A 16,313-nucleotide genomic window follows, 5' to 3' on the forward strand; every position below is an offset into this window, starting at 1 on the left:
AGGATTCTGTCCCGAGGAGCCCCAGAGCCTGGCAGCTGGGATTGTCGCAGTATGAACCACTGTTCACTAGCTCTGCACCCTGGGACAGGCTCCCTGGTGTTTCCACCCTGGTTTCCCATCTGGACAGTGGGACCCTGAGTGTCCCCGTCCCAGCTGCGCCCAGAGCCCTGGACTCCAGCGTGTCGTCGGCACTCATTAGCGTTTCTTTTGTTGTGGTCCGTGGACGAAGTGGCTCTCTCTTTGTGTGTTCACAGCCCTCCTGCTCACTTTACCTTCTGGGAACACTTTTTACATAGCTTCGTATGTGGGGAGGACTCGAGTGATTAATGGAATGTTTCATCAGGTGCAGTTCTTCTGTTTCCCAGTTTTGACACAACATTTGGTGAAATTTCCAGGGACTCCTGTGGTCAGCCTCACGGTTTCACTCTGTCACTTTCTAATGCAGTATTCTTTGGGAGTCTTTTCAATTAAGCGCCATCATTTAAAAATAAGTTTTATAATATGCAGTTTCAGGTTAATTCTTTACCTTTGTGTCTCAGGCAGTAGCTACCTACCTGTGAGTAGTCACAAAGGTTCACGCAGTTTTCTCTAGCTGTCCCTAGCTCGTAGCTCAGCAGGTCCCTTCAGATGAGTCAGCCAGCTGTGTACCTGCATGTTCAGGATACTTGTCAGGGGCCTTCCTCAGAGCAAGACCGACGCTCACCTCATCCTTGGGACTTTGGAGCCCGCCCTGGAGAGACTCCAGCCACGTCCAAAGGGGCCGTCCGGGTCCCACAGGCTGGTGGGAGTGACTTCTGAGCCACTCCAGACCACACTTTGTGTTCCTACACCCCACAAAGCCACTTAAAGTGCCATGTTCTGGTGCTGTGTGCCTCACCAGTGTGCCATACAAGCCTGCACGGGGATCTGAGCGGGCGCTGCCTTCCTCAGGCTATGCTGGAGTTTTGGGGCAACTGGAGCACTCCTGGCTGTGATTCTCGCCACTGTCTGGGCTTCCCTAGAGGGTCTCACCTGCAGCGTGAGGACCACATCGGCAGCCACTGAGGAGCCGCCAGGTGCAGCGTTGGTCCCACTCAGTCCTTCTCGACTTTGGTGAGAGAGTAGACAGCAAAACTTCAGCTGGGAGCCCCAGGCCTTCTCTGCTTGGGGCCCTGGGACTGACATAGCACAGATCCTGCCATCCACGTGCTGGGGGCCCCGCCGTGCGGCTCCCTCCTCTGGTCGGGGGCTGCACCCTTGGGCTGTGCAGCTCCTGGTTCTCACACTCAGGGGCCCAGGGAGGGTGGTGGATGAAGAGAGAAGGAGAAGGGTGGCAGTTTGAGCCCAATTGTGTTGGCTTCATCTTCCGCCTCTTGTCCCTAAGTACATTGGCAAAGTTTTCCAGGTGAAAACTCAGAAGGGATTTTTAATGACTGGAATCTGTGAATTCCATGGAAGCCAAGTCTGTCCACCTCTTTCACCCACCTCATTTCTCCCCGTTGGGGCTGATTTTGGCAGCGTTCATAGGGGCAGGGACGGAAGGGGTGGGGGCCAGCCGTCGGCCCTGTGTCCCTCCCTTCCTCCCCTCAGCGCCACAGCATTTCGGTGTCATCCCCTTCCGTGCACGCGTCCTCATGAAAACCAAGTGCGGCTGGAGGGAGATGCCTGCGCCCACTCCCGTGACCTTCCCGGCCGGCCTGGCTGCAGCGGCCTCTCGGCAGGCATCTTTCTGGTGCTGCCTCCGTGCCCCTCCCATCACCTGATGCTCGTGTTCCTGAATCTTCACGCGTGTGCTCTGTGCAGCCACCTCACGGGCTCCCTGAGAAGGAAGACAGTGTCTCACACTGGTCAGAATGCTCTTCTCTGTCCACTGAATAGTCCAACACAGAATCATTCCTCTGTGATTATTTATGCTTTGTTATGTAGAACTGGAATAAAGAAAAAGTGAATTTAGACATTACAGCCATCAGGTTGAAGCTTAGTAATTGCATTAGGGAATTAAATGGAAGCATTTGAGCTTCTCGAGTTCTAATTCCACATCTTCGTATCCCCATCACCCCCCATACCCAGTGTCTAACAGAGCTCTTGGTCTAGGAGTTTCTTGATAAATGCTTACTGAATTGAACTGGACTGAGCTTAACATTCCCACCCAGAGTTAGAAGCCAGTCCCTGAATAAATTGCATTTAGAATATGAGTTTGATGTTACTGTGGTAAGGGGTATCCTACACGTCATAATTCCTAGTCAATATCGGGTATTTAGTCAAATAGACTCAAGTATAGAGAAGCATAGGCCCATCTGGCAAAAGGGCAAGGCACGCTGCTTTAGGTCCAGGTCCCCAATATCAACTATGAAAATAAAACGTCAACTCCAATGACAGCCCTGTCCTCAGCTGGTCACTGTTTATGCTAACAATTATAAACAGCTTGAACTTGCTGTCCTGAGAGGCAACACACCCTCCATTCTCTCTGCAGTGTAGCTGCCTTGGTGGATGGAACATGCCCCTCCTCCCTCCCTCTCCCTATCCCTCCCTCCCCCCTCCTCTCTCCCTCCCTCTCCCCTCCTCTCTCCCTCCTTCCCCTCTCCTTCTTCCTATCTTCTCTCACCTTTCTCCCCCCACCTTCTCTCCTGGACAAGGGGCAGAAGAGAGGAGATCTCCGGAATCTTCTGCTTCATCCAAGCAGCTTGGGGGCAGCATCAACAGCTGCAATTTGGCTGCCCCAGCAGGTGCCTCAGGGCAGCCTTTCTAATGGGAATCCTGGAATCATGTCTTTCCTTAATGTGTCCTAAAGGCTGGAGGACATGAAGTGAAACAATGCTCCATGCTCAGTCCTGTGATTTTGTGTAATTATTGGACTTACTTTGAAATTTAACTAAATGATACCCAAGGTAGAGCATGAAAAAAAAGAAAAAACAGGCTATGGTGTTTGAAAAACAAACAAAACCGTTTGGTTTGTTGGTTTGTTCTTAGACCTTCACAGGCTCCTAGGTCACACGTTTCAGTTTCTTAGCAAGTGGCATTCTCTGCAGAAGCTGTGTCAGTCTCTGTTTGATGATGTCAGCCACAGCAGAAAGAAGCACTCCGTAGGCCCCGTGCTCAGCACCTTGGCGTGAGCTCCTGCCATCTTCTGTTCATGCTCATCACAGCTCTGTGCAGTGGGCATCCTCCTGATCCCTGTGGGAGGATGGAGGATGGAGGCGGAAGGGTGAGTGATGGCAGGATCACATGAGGGGTCTCTCCCGAGGTAGGGAGGGGAACTGGCCCAGGACCTTAGTGCCCATCGCATCCTTCTTCCTCCTCCTCTGCCTCTCTGTGACTGTTTGACTCAGGCTGCAGGGACAGACATGAGTATGTGCAGAGCCTGTGTGCACCCCTGGGAATGTGTGCTCATATTGGCAGGGAGGGATGTGAGTGTGTACAGAGCGTGTGTGCACACCTTGGCGGTGTATGCCGGCGTTGGCAGGGACAGATGTGAGCGCGTATGGAATGTGTGTGCACACCTTGGGGATGTGTGCTGGCATTGGCAGGGACAGATGTGTACAGAGCGTGTGTGCACACCTCGGGGTGTATGCTGTCGTTGGCATGGACAGACGTGAGCGTGTACAGAGCGTGTGTGCACACCTGGGGGTGTGTGCTGGTGTTGATAGGGACAGATGTGTACAGAGCGTGTGTGCACACCTGGGGGTGTGTGCTTATGATGTTTTGTAACCGGCAAATACGTGGCCTGTTGCATCGGGCGGCCCTGCGCCCATGCTGAGCCCGTCAGTGGCCCTCGGGTTGGGGTCTCCATCTGTCCAGACAGCACTCGAGTGGCTTGAGGTTTCAGATTCTTCCTCTACGGATACTTGGGCTTCCTCAGGACCAAACATCAGAACCAGCCAACTGCAAACTACAAGAACGTTCAAATGCATCTTCAGTAGGAAAAACAAAAGCAATTGGAAAAATTTTCCAACGTGACCCCGTGGTTAAGCCGTTAGATACTCCAGCCAACAGATTGAGTCACTTTAAAATTCACACCAATTAAAATGGTTGTAAGAGTTGCAGAGCTTTACCGCTAAACCTTGAAATAATTGAAGCATTCTGCTCCACTTGCTTACAAACTAGAGTTGGGGATACCTTTCAGTCCAAAGTAGCAACCTTCTAAATCCAGCTTAGATGCGAGGCTCCCACTGACACAGGAAGAGACAGTGGCCCTTGATTATTCTCCTGTGTTCAGATACTGTGTCATTTCTTTTTGTTTTTTTCTTTCTTTTTTTTTTTTTTTTTTTTTGTATCCTGATCATCACTTCTGCTTTTCCAATTCAAACTAAAGGGAGTTTAGCTCTGTTTTGGAGAAGCTGTGGTTAGTAGTTTCTTTTCATGGTTTGCTTAATCTCTTAAGTCTGGTGCTTACATTACCCAAATAGACTTTTCTTTAGTACGACAGTGCCATAACCCAGGGCTTCTCCCTCCATATCTGCTCCCCAGGAGGCTCCCTAGGAATGGGCGCTGGAGATCCAGCCCCCCTCCATGTGCCATTTTCTTTGAGTCCAAGGTAGCTTTGGCTCAGAGAAGAAAAGAGGCCTCCGGGTTAGGTGCCTCTGACTGCTTGCTTGTGAAATGTTTAATGATAAGGCGACTTCCAAACTAATTTACACATTGATAGTTGTAGCTTGAAGTATCACCGCAGTCAGAAGAACAAGAAACACTCCCATAAAGTAGATAAGCAGAAAAAAGCCATAGAAGTTTAATAAAGCGCAAATAAAATGGTGTTGTAAGAATGTCCAGTGGGAAATGCTCTCAGTCCAGCCAGATCCAGCTGTGGCGTCAGTCCAGCTGTGGTGTCCTCCTGTAAAAACATTCAGCCACATGTGGCCCTGATCGCAATCACTACTCTGAATTGTGATCCAGAATGTTCTTGGGGGCCGATGCTGGGACTGTTCCAGCAGCTCAATCTGATTGGGCGTCACGGTGGTGATGTGCTTAGCGCGGCCAGCTGGGCTGAGTGGTGGCCACCCGTGCACTCGCCACGTGCAGCCGTTATTCTGGTGATGGGGTTGCATGCGCCCCGGCTTGTCCACCTGGGCTATTAAAGTACTGGGAACCCAACCGCGGGCGGTGCCTCCCGATATGGGAGCTGTCTTTTTTATCCAGGGCCCTCTGGCGCTGCAGAACCCTGCTGCCAGTCTGAGCTCACAAGGAGGTACCGGAGGGCTCTGCTGGGGCATGGAGGTCCCTGAGCAGGTGGTCGCTTATTGCTTGTGGAGTGGTCCATGGCCTGTGAGTTTATTCTCGGGGTTTGTGTGGGCGAGGTTAACCAGTTCACAGCTGGGCACTTACCCCTTACACAGGTGACACTAGTTAAAGTGGAATCTATATTAGCTCACACGGGAGTGTGTGAGGAGCTGGGAGGGTGGGGAGGCTTGGCCTTAGCACTAGGTTCCCGGGCTCCTGACGTTTCTGCGTCTTCCAGTTGAGGGGCCGTCAGAGCCGCTGTGGGTCCTGAAGACAGTGGGTGCCATATGGACCAGGGGATGCAGAAGCCTCTAGAGGCTGCGGGAGGCAAGGAGACGGTCGCTTCCCCAGAGCCAGCCCTGCCGCCACTTCGACGTTAGATGGTGGGACCTGTTTTGAACTCCAGCTTCCAGAAATGTGAGAAAATAAGTCAGAGTTTAGGGCGCTAAATTTGGGGTGATTTAGTGGAGAAATAGAAAACTAGCCCACAAATGTGCACGCATTGAAATGTGCTCTGTCCAGGTGTTCACAGTGGTGTGAGGGAGATGGCATCAGGGTTCTGGGAACTGTGCAGTTTTACTGAAGGAAGGGGGCTCGCCACGCCTTTCCTCATATAACTGAAGGTATGTATGCCTGCCACACTGCCCAGGAGACAGGGACTAGAATTCTGACTTTATTTCTTATGGGAACCAAGCCACAGTCAGAACACGGTGAGGGCCGAGACGAGCTTCCTACAGCGTGAACTGGGAAGAGGAATCGCAAGTAGTTTGTGTTTTTCTACACAGACCTGTCCTTTTCAGGTTTTGTTAAGTTTTGGAAAAAGGGAGAAGCCAGGCACACCTCGGCGAGGGACAGTGTTTCTGGAGGTGGTGCGGCTTCAGCCTGAAAATGGCCGTGTGGTTGGGAGGCTCAGAAACTGCCCTCCAAGGGCACTCATCTATTCCTTATTGCAGTAATACCTCGTTTACAGAAATCCACAGAAATGACAGTGCGGGAGGCTTCTGGTCTGGATGGGTTTGTGTGGACCGAGGTCACGGGGTGTTGTCCCAAGTGCTAATCCTGACCTGGCAGAGGCTCTGTTCCCAAATAATTATTCCACAGTTTCAGAGCCTATATCTGAGTGATAGTCTTTTAACTTTGTTGCATAAAAGGAAACAAAGTATGTCTTGAGGGTCTAAAAATCCATGTGGTAATCATGGCTGTAAACTCATACATGGGGCTTTGGGATGGAGTGAAAACCACCGTCACCTGGCGTGGACGCTGCGTGGTATTTTTAGCATGGTGGCCTGCTCTTGCCTTGAACTCTATCTGCAGTGTGAGCAACAGCTGTGCATTTGAGAAATGTGGACAGGTCAGGCTTGCTCCTCCAGGGGCCTGCAGGCATCCGGGTGAGGGGCCTGGGATGAGGCCACATCAGTGGGAAGGAGCTTGGTTGTGTCAGCAGATATGTCTGCCTCTACAGGCCCGCAAGCCAGCCAGAACCCAGTTTTCCTTTGGTCATCTAATGCCAGAAGAAACCTGTTTCTTAGAGATTCTCATAATTTATATTAATGAACCATTTGACCGTACATAAAATGTTATAAATGCATGAGGCTTTACAACTTGGCAGATGTGTAACTCACATGTCATTGTACCAAACTGTTGAAGATATTTGTTTCACTTGAAGGTTGTTAGCATTTTATGTGCAAAGCAAATGCCAGTAGCATTTTGCAGGAGTATTTTGGAATTTTAAACACAGTGGGATAGTGCTGGGTCTCTGGGATACTGGTGAGGTGGACGTGACCTCAAGCTCTTGTAGCTTGCAAGCAGGATTGCTAAATTGTCACAACTGCAGTGCTGGAAAGTCAAAGTGGATTTCTGTAAATGAGGTATTAGTGCAATAAGGAACAGGTGAGTGTCCGTGGAGGGCAGTTTCTGAGCCTCCCAGACACCCCAGGAGGAAGCGGGGGACGGGGGCAGTTACCCACCAGAACCTGGACGGTGAAGCTGGGTTTGCCGGTGGCCCTGCTTGGCAGGTCATTACATGCAATAAGAAACAGGTGAGTGCCCTTGAGAGCGGTTTCTCGGCCCCCTTCAGAACCACAAGTGGAAGACGCTCCAAGGTGGGGGGTGGGGGTTCGGTTAATCCACAGGAGCCTGGATGGTGGAGCTGGGTTTGCTGGTGGTCCTGCGTGGCAGGTCATTACATGCAATAAGGAACAGGTGACTGCCCTTGAGGGCGGTTTCTCGGCCTGCTTCAGAACTGCAAGTGGAAGACGCCCCAAAGTGAGGGGGGGGCTGGTGGTCGGTTATCCAGTGGGGCCGGATTTGCTGGTGGCCGCTGCGTGGCAGGGCACGGCGTGGAGCGATGGGAGGGGAGTGGAGTGGGAATAGAGGATGCACCCTCCACAGCTACTGCTGGGAGTTGGCTCTGGTAGCAGAAGGGGCATAGATAGAGGGATTCCCATCAGGGGCAACACGACTGGGGTCCCACGTGTGGTGGATGCCGAGGTGTGGCTATATGTAATCTCAGTCTGCACAGCCGTCCTGGTGAGTGGGTTCAGTTACCTTCCCATCTCACATTTGAGAAATCTCGGGGGCTCACATCACAGCTAGGTGGGTTGGAACTAATGTCTCCGGCAGGACGTTGGCCCCAGAGCCCAGATCTTACCCGCCCCCGCTCTTTTCAGTCCACCAAGCTTGTAGAGAGGGTTGTGTGGTGGTGGGTGGCGGCTGAGAAACCAACACAGTAGAAGGCGGGGAGGAACTAAACCAGGCAGGAGACACAGGCAGTGCTTGGGAGGTCTGCACGGGGTGTGGGTGTGGGAGACACCTCTGGGCCAGTGAACCCCGTTCTGTGCTCCTGGCTTGCCCAACCTTGGCCCTCAGCCACATGCTGCGTGCTTTAGGTGAAATCTCAGTCGCTCGTGTGGTGCGGGCATCTTTTCTCCCTGGCTTTGCCTCTCTTTAAATCACGGAGTCTCAGTGGGGATGGCGGGGCGGATGGTGGTCCATGGAATTTGCCCTCCACCTCCTCATCCTTGTCCTGTCCTGTCTGGCCTGTTACCTGAATCTGTGTCTCTTCAGAGCCTGCAAATGAGTGGAGGCCACGACAGCCTCTCGCTGACCGACCTCTCAAACTTTTATTCATCAGAATAGTGTTAAATGCCGATTCCTAGGCACCCCCATTGGACTCTACGCCTGCCTAGCATGGGTACTTTGGGGAAGGTAGAGGATTGCTGGGCTGTTCCAGGGGGGAATTTGCATTGTTGAATGTCTATTGTGTTCCTTCCAGCACTCTACTTTCCACGCACACGTGGCATTAAACCTGGAAGACCTCTGGGTGCTGTGCTGGTGAGGAAGCCCCGGCTGGACGAGGGGCTGCTGGGGCTCGGACTTGATTCCTGGGCTGGGGGCTGCGGGCTGCGGGCTTATTCTCTTCAGTGGGTCTGCTGATGGGATGCCCTGAGAAGTCCTGCTGTGCACTCAGGGGAAGGTGCAGAGACAGGCTCAGAAAAGACAGACCATGGATTTAAAAATTCCTACTGGAAAATCTTTTATGAGCAAAGTAATTTGCATCTAACTGAAGACAATCATTGCTTGAATAATTGGTTTGTTTACAAAGTTGGTCCTATGAACAGATTAAAGTTTTCATTCATGCCTTATCTATAATGTGAATAGGAGCTATTACCGCAACTTAAATTAGCTTTAAATTTCGTATCAGATTGCAGTCCAGATTACAAACGGCTGCTTGATAATCTAATTGATAAAACGGAGGAATTTAGTGCTTGGAACCCAGAGTGAAGGGAACAGAATTGCTTTGGTTTCTCAAAAGGGTGTTGACTGAGTGGTGACCTGGGGTGAAGAGAAGTGGCTAGAGTCATTACACTCGAGGAGATGATCTGCCCCCGCCTTTCTCAGCTGTCTTCTGGACAAAACAAAGGGTGATAAATGGAAAAAATTCAGCACTGAGTTCGTCTATGCCCTGAGCTTCTCATACAGTCATTAATGGGCTGTATCTGTGAAGCCTCCATACAGGCACAAAGGAATTAGGCTAGAGTAAGGCGGCCGGCGACCTCTGGCGTCTGGACCGCGTGTCACTTCCTAAAGCCCTTTTGGGTGAAATGACAGTGGCAATGTCGTTGTTCGGAGGAGTGTAATCTCACGTATGAGATGCAGATTTTAAACACCAAAGTCAGGAAGCTTGGTGGGAGTGGCTGTCTTCCAAGTGGTTTTCTGTGCTGCCATGGATGAGGCGTGGATGTGTCATCTGTTGGTGAGATCCACTGGTGAAGGGGCTAAGCAAACCATGGAGGTCGGGGGTGTGAAGCTGCATCTCTTCTGGCATCCCAAGGAAATACATCTTGTAAAACTTGTGAATTTGACCCTGACCCTAACCCCAACCCTGAGTGTTGAAGTCTGGTGCAGTGTCTTGAGCCCTCTTCTGCATTGAGGGTGAGTGACTGTAAATGACCGATTCCTCAGTGGTGAAAGTTCAAATGTAGCTTCCCTGAGGAAGCCAGACCTCGGTCACCCGTATCTCCATTGTAAACACTGCGGCCCCTACGCGGGTGGCTGCAAGTTTCCAGGCCTTCCTTGGAGAAGCAGCCGTGAGGTGCTTGATGATTTGATAACATCAGCCACCTTCTGTCTTCTGTCTAATCACGGTACAAATGATTCTCCTACAAGGAAATGGATCTGGTTTCTTCCTGATCGTTGGAAGAAGCAGCCTGCCTAGGGACTCCACCGTCCTCTGCACTTTCACAGCGAAGCCTGTGTCTGTCTCCAAGGAGTGTCACGTGTGTCGTGGGAATCGCTTCCTTAATTCTTCCTGCTTTTGATAGCTCGGGTAGCTCTGCCTGTTTCACCCGGGATGAGCAGCGGGTGGTCTCTGGCTGCTGTGGGACTAGGGCTTGGGGGTGCATCATCACATCCGGTGGCCTGTCCAGGTGGGCATCATTGTCTTTTGCCTGTTGCCTGAGGCAGCTGTGATGCCATGGGGGTCATGCTTGTCAGGGCCAACCCAGTTCTTCCCGTGTACACCTCTCCTGCTGGAGTGCCTTTCCTTATGATGACTTGTTGAATTAACGTGGAGAATGCAGAGAGGCTCTGGGCCTCTCTCTCTCCCATTCTTACTCCCTGGAGCTGTGAAGCCCGAGAAGGGAGCCCATAGCCAGAGGCTCCTTTAAATTTAATTAGAATAAAGATTTGATTACATAGCTAAACACATTTGAAAAGAACTTCACAGATGAAATTCCAGATTCAACCCTTCAGGCCCAGTGGCCACGTTTCGGGGCTCAGCAGCTGTAGGTGGCTGTTGTCTTTCTGTGTTGGCTGAGCAGATTGGGGCGTTTCCAGTTCAGCAGGCAACTCTCTTGCATGGCTCTGCCTGTGGTGAGGGCACCTAGGCTGGAGAGCCTCGTGGGGATCCCTTAGGCCTCCGGCTGCAGCCAGGCTGCACGGTTCCTGTGCCCCGGGTCCTCTGCAGGCCCAGATGGATCCCACCACAGAGCCAGCACTGCTAGACTTGGGTACTGTGTGCAGACAGCAGAGGGTCACGTCCGGGCCTTGCAGGGGCTGGGGTGACTGGCCTCCTTGGCCAGGCTTCTGTTTCCGAGTCTTCAGGGGAAATGCATCCACCATCCACCATCCACACCGTGCACCAGAGGAAAACTGCAGGCTTCTCTGTGGATGGTGAATTGAGATCATGCAGAGTGACTAGGTTTGGGCTCCTGAGCAGCGTGGAACCTGATACCTTTAGGTGGAACCTGACATGCCTCCATGTGTACATGGCAAAGAGAATGCAGCATTGTCAGCTTGAATCCAGATGTGCTCCCGTTTTGAGGTGGAAGGTTCTGGGAGTATTGGCCATTGGTGATTGTGCTGCCGTGGAGGACTTTGAATGCAGGCACTGGTTTGGGATAACCCTGGTTTCCTGGTCCTGTATGTGGGCATCCCTGAATATCCCGGACTGGAGGAAGGCAGGGCAGATGGGAGGGTGACAAGAGGTGTCAGGTGTTTCCAGCTTTGGGGACTGATGCCATCAGACGGCCGAGATCAGGATGGTGGTGGCCAGGGACCAAAGCAGGGGTGCGTGGAAATGCCATGTTCCTCGGAGCATGGGGAGGACCTCTTGAACTCTATTCCTGGGCAACAGTTCTTCCATTCTCAGGAATCTGTGCCATTGTAATTGAGTAGCAAATTCTGTAATTGCTCTAATTACTTACTGTTAAGTCCCCATGCCAATTACCATAAATTAGCAACAGTGATAACAGTTTGCCTGGTCAAACCTTACCAAGAAAAACCAGTGGACCTAGTTTTAGTTGCCTCCAGTTCCCTCCAAATCAGATTCCTTAGCGGCTTGTGTCCCCACACTTGCTGCAGTTCGTCCTGGGCCTGGCAGGCACATTCCAGACATTCACATCTCAGCTCAGATGCAGGCGTGCACATTATTTATAGAAAATCGCACTGCGCTGTGATCGGCTTGAGCTGACGTTCTCTAGGTGGGAGGTGGAGGTTCAAAAGTTCTAATGGGATGAAAGTAGAAATATGAATTTTAAAAATTCACGTGTTATGAACTCTGTTCAGTGATTTTCTCTGAAATGAGAGACTATTTGCAGATGAGGCAGTCAGCCTGCAGCTCTCCTTAAATCTGTCCTAGACCTCGATGCCATCCTTCGGCCTCTTCCTGGGTGTGGGGTGCTCTGCTTGAAGCAAAACCAAAGGAAAGAACGTGGTCTGCATCACTACTGCAGCCAGCTCAACGCGCACACCCACTGGGAGGGGGGTTTGATCACTTAACATTTTAAATGCATTTAACATTAAACCAGCAAGTCAGCCAGTGCTTTCTGTACGCAAGCTGCCTGGCTCATGGGAACCTGACACTTGACTTTTAGGAAGAGAGTACTTGCTTCTGTGGAGTGTCAATATTTGCCTCATTTCTTGAGACTCTGCTCAAAGTGATGAACGTGAGTAAATTAGGACCTTTTTTTTGTAAATTGGGCCACAGACCTCTCTAGGCAGAGTCAGGGGAGTAAACGGCTGTGAAAGATGCCGCCTGATGTGAGCCACGGCCAGGCACTTTGGAACCTGGGATCCCATCTCCAGCCTTTCAAAGGACACAGACGAATATAAAATGCAGATGGGAGAGTTCATAATTTGGGCATCTCTGTTCTTTTGAAATCAAAGTGCAAAGAAAAAGTTTTGCCTTGAGGTCTTAACCCATACTTGTTTTTCTCCTGAGGTTTTAAGATTTTCTTAACTGCTTTTCTCTCCCCCAATCCTTGAGGAAGTTCTATCTTCATATCTTCTTAAAAGATATGGTTAAATTCAACACTGAAATATAAAAACATGCTTTCATATTTTTCTTTAAACTGAGGTATCTGACATTGGTGAAGAACTAACTGGGAGTATTGGTTTATTTTTATTTTTTTGAGACAGTCTTGCTGCGTTGCCCAGGCTGGAATGCAGTGGCACGATCTTGGCTCACTGCAGCCTCACCTCTTGGTTCACGCCATTCTCCTGCCTCAGCCTCCTGAGTAGCTGGGATTATAAGTGCCTGCCACCATGGCTGGTTCATTTTTTGTATTAGTAGAGACGGGGTTTCAACATGTTGGCCAGGCTGGTCTTGAACTCCTGACCTCAGGTGATTCGCTCACCTTGGCCTCCCAAAGTGCTGGGATTACAGGCACGAGCCACCACACTCGGCCTGGGATATTCTTGATTATAATTGTAACATATCCCTTTAATAAAAACAAAACAGAACAACAACAACAACAAAACAGCTGTCTGAAAAGTCTCGAAATTAAAGAGCTCACTTGGACAGGGATTTGGACACCAGTTGAATGGCCCAGCACACCATAGTTACATGGGCCACTCGGCCTGTTAGGTCCTTAGGGTATTTGAAGTCATATGGATATTTGCATTTCTGCCTCTGGATATCGTGTTAGTATTCGGCTAGTGTTTGAGGGCCAGGCTCAGATCCGGGAAAACAAGAGCCCCTGCCCTCACGGCACTTCTCTTCCATGTGTGTGTGTCAGGAAAATAGAAAGCATAAGATATTTTTTTCAATGAGCTGGGAAGATGGAAAAACAAGCTTAAGATGTTTACTTGTTCAGAAGAAGGGAAGTGCAAGGAACACTCAGCTTTGTTGCTGCTGAAGGAGGCCCCTGGTGGAGGCTGTTTCAGAGGTGGGGTTTCTCTGAGAAAGGTGGTAAGAGCCAAATAGGATGCCCCATCTGGTTTGCCAGAGATGGGGAAAGTTAGTATCCCCAAAACAGCTTCAGCATTCTGGCAAAGCTTTGGAAAACCAGCTACGGTGTAGGACCTTGTTGGCCGCTGGGTAGAAGGAAAACATTGCTGGTCCTGAGGACTGTACTGTTGTTCCACTGCTATAAAGAACTATCTGAGGCTGGGTAATAAGGAAAAAAAATGTTTAATCGGCATACAGTTCTGTGGGTTGTACAGGCTTCTGCATCTGGGGAAACTTACAATCAGAGTGGAAGGTGAAGGGGAGGCCGGCATGTCTTCACATGGCTGGAAGGGGAGAGAGAGTGAAGGGGAAGGTGCCATGCACTTCCAAACAACCAGATCTCAGGAGAACGATCATGAGGACAGCACTTGGGGGATTGTGCTAAACCATTAGAAACCACCCCCATGAGTCAATCACCTCCCACCAGGGCTCACCTCCAACATAGGGTTAGAGTTCAGCATGAGATTTGGGTGGGGACACACAGCCACACCATGTCAGGCTTCCCATTCTTCTCCTGCACGTGCTTCGCAAATGGTTCTGTCATTGGTTTTTGTTTCTGTTGATACATAATATACGTACATATTTTCAGAGTGCATGTGATACCTTGATTCACCCCTATATTGACGAAATCTGTGTACTTGGGATGTCTTTCACTTTAAATAGTTTCTTTTCCTTGTGCTGGTTATGTTAAGTTATTCTCTCCTAGCTGTTTTGAAATACACAGTAGATGACCCACTGCCATCCCCCTGCTGATTTATCAATAGTAGGTCTCGTGTTCCCATTAGGCTGTGTGTTTGTGCACATTACCAGCCTCTGCCCATCCTGCTTATGAGTGGGCTCTGCTGGGCCCTGTTGACCACCTACTTTTGGCCTCCATGAGATCTGCTCTCAGCTCCTGCTTATGAGTGAGAACATGCGCCGTTTCCTTGCTTGGCTCGTTTGCTTAACGTAATGTCCTCCAACTCCATCCATGCTGCCGCGGATGACAGGGCTCTCCGCTGTGTGGTGGAGTATTGCTCCTGTGTGTGTTCGGGCCACGTTCCCTTCATCCCCTGTTGACGGGCACTCAGGTGATTCCAGACCTTGGCTACTGTGGATGGAAGCTGAGAGCAGTCACTGGCTTTATACTCGGGGGACGTGAGCCACTTTGATGTTCTCAAGCAGCCTATCCCCAAAGCCCTCCGTAGAATGCCGCATTCGTTTGTACTCATGGCTTCTTCCACTAGGATGAACAGCTGGGAAGGGGCTTTGAGTGAATGCTTGGGTTTCTGTCTTTAATTGGTACCCAGCTACACTGGCCAAGTAGAGGTCCCAGTGACCCTGGACACTACCTCACATAAGGTCCAAAGATGCAGTTAGGTTCTTTTTTTAACTTAAAAAAAAAAAATGCTTTTGACCTGGGTAAGCTATGGCATCATCAGTTAGAGTTTTTCATATTGGAAAGGTGTATATTTTATTTTCTAAGAAGGAAAGAAATCCTGTTAAATACTCTAACCACAGATTAAATCATGTCAAGGAAAGAGGTACTATTTTGGGGGAAAATTACCCCTTCATGTCAAAGATCAAGGAGATGACTTACATTGTTTAATTGAGTTAATTATGAAATCTTAAGTGGTTTTAAGAAGATGAGCTGTGGATCCTACAAGACATGAGACTGATACTGATTTAATGTTAGTCAGCCCTGACAGAATGTGGCTAATATTTAAAGCTTGCTCCAGTATTGCTTGATAGATTGTAAGTTAATGTAAAGATCTGTTTGACGCTTTTATTTTACAAAATATTATTGAGAAAAAGTTTGACAGCCAAGGAACGGCCTTCAACCAATTTCTTCCTAATTTCTATCACCAGAAAATTTTGTCCTGTTAATTCCAGAATTTACTTTTGGAAAGTTCCCGTAAGGAGAGCAGAGGTATTGGTGGTTGAATGGTGACTTGAATTTAGGTGAAGATCGTTAAATATTTCATAGTCATGTTTGTCTTGGTGGTTTTAGCAATTTTATATTAAACTTAGAACTGTGAGTCAAACCAAATCTGTTCTTTTGCTTTTGTGATACTCCTTTGTATGACTATACTGGTAAAGAATGATAAAATGTGTATTGGGTATTTTTTCTGTGTAGATATTAGGATTTTTAGGGGAACAAATTAATCATTCTTCTAATATACACTGTGCTGTGTGTTGGGTCCTTTGTATATTAGTTGAATCACTCTAATGAGGACCACTTGAAAGTCTGTTTCTATAGCAGATGTTTTATATGTTGACTTGTGTTATGCAAAATCCTTCATCCTCTAAGAAGACTAAGCAATGGGTTGGAGGAGAGATTTAATCACCCATTAGGTCTATTCCGAATGCCCAGAATTGAATGCAAGTACTAATTTTGTTTTTGAAGTGGTGTGTGTGTGTATGGGTGTGTGTGGTGAACTCCTTTTTAGGTCATGGGAGGGAGGTAAAGCGAAGATGAGATTTGCTGATGAACATTTGTGCATATGCTAGTGGAGAAGTCATATGACTTGACTGCACCTGCGTACTCTGATTTTGGTTTCGTTAGTGTCCGTAGCCACAAGCCTCAACTGCCTCTGGGACCCACCCTGAGGGGCTGTGGTGAGGGTTATTACAGAGTCGTGCGTCTTAGTGAAGGGCACAAACGGCCTTGTGGGCCTACTTTGGCTTTGTTTGAACGTCTAGATTGTTAAACTAAGTTTAACATTTTGAGGATTATAAATTGTGATTCTTGTCTAAGAAGAGGTTTCTGTTGTCTCTGAAGACAGGAGCCCCAATACAGATGGTCCCTGGCTCCCAATGGTTACATTTGTGATTTTTTTTTTCAACCTTGTGATGGTGTGAACTAGTCACACTCAGTGCATTGTTTGGCCCAAGATGGGCTGCCTCTGGA

At 49.3% G+C, this 16,313-nt stretch overlaps 1 protein-coding gene across 2 annotated transcripts in view; it reads left to right on the forward strand.

Annotated features, from left to right (window-relative positions):
* The first annotated feature begins 3,303 nt into the window (after nt 1-3,303).
* LOC139361286 (disco-interacting protein 2 homolog C-like) overlaps nt 3,304-16,313 on the forward strand; it is a 115,119-nt gene continuing 102,109 nt past the window's right edge. For both annotated transcript variants that reach the window (XM_071089903.1, XM_071089905.1), the window contains exon 1: nt 3,304-5,816. The gene's annotated coding sequence lies outside the window, so the exon portion shown is untranslated. The remainder of the gene's footprint in view (nt 5,817-16,313) is intronic.

Source organism: Macaca nemestrina, unplaced genomic scaffold, assembly GCF_043159975.1.
Source record: "Macaca nemestrina isolate mMacNem1 unplaced genomic scaffold, mMacNem.hap1 Scaffold_135, whole genome shotgun sequence".
In the NCBI taxonomy this organism is placed as follows: Eukaryota; Metazoa; Chordata; class Mammalia; order Primates; family Cercopithecidae; genus Macaca; species Macaca nemestrina.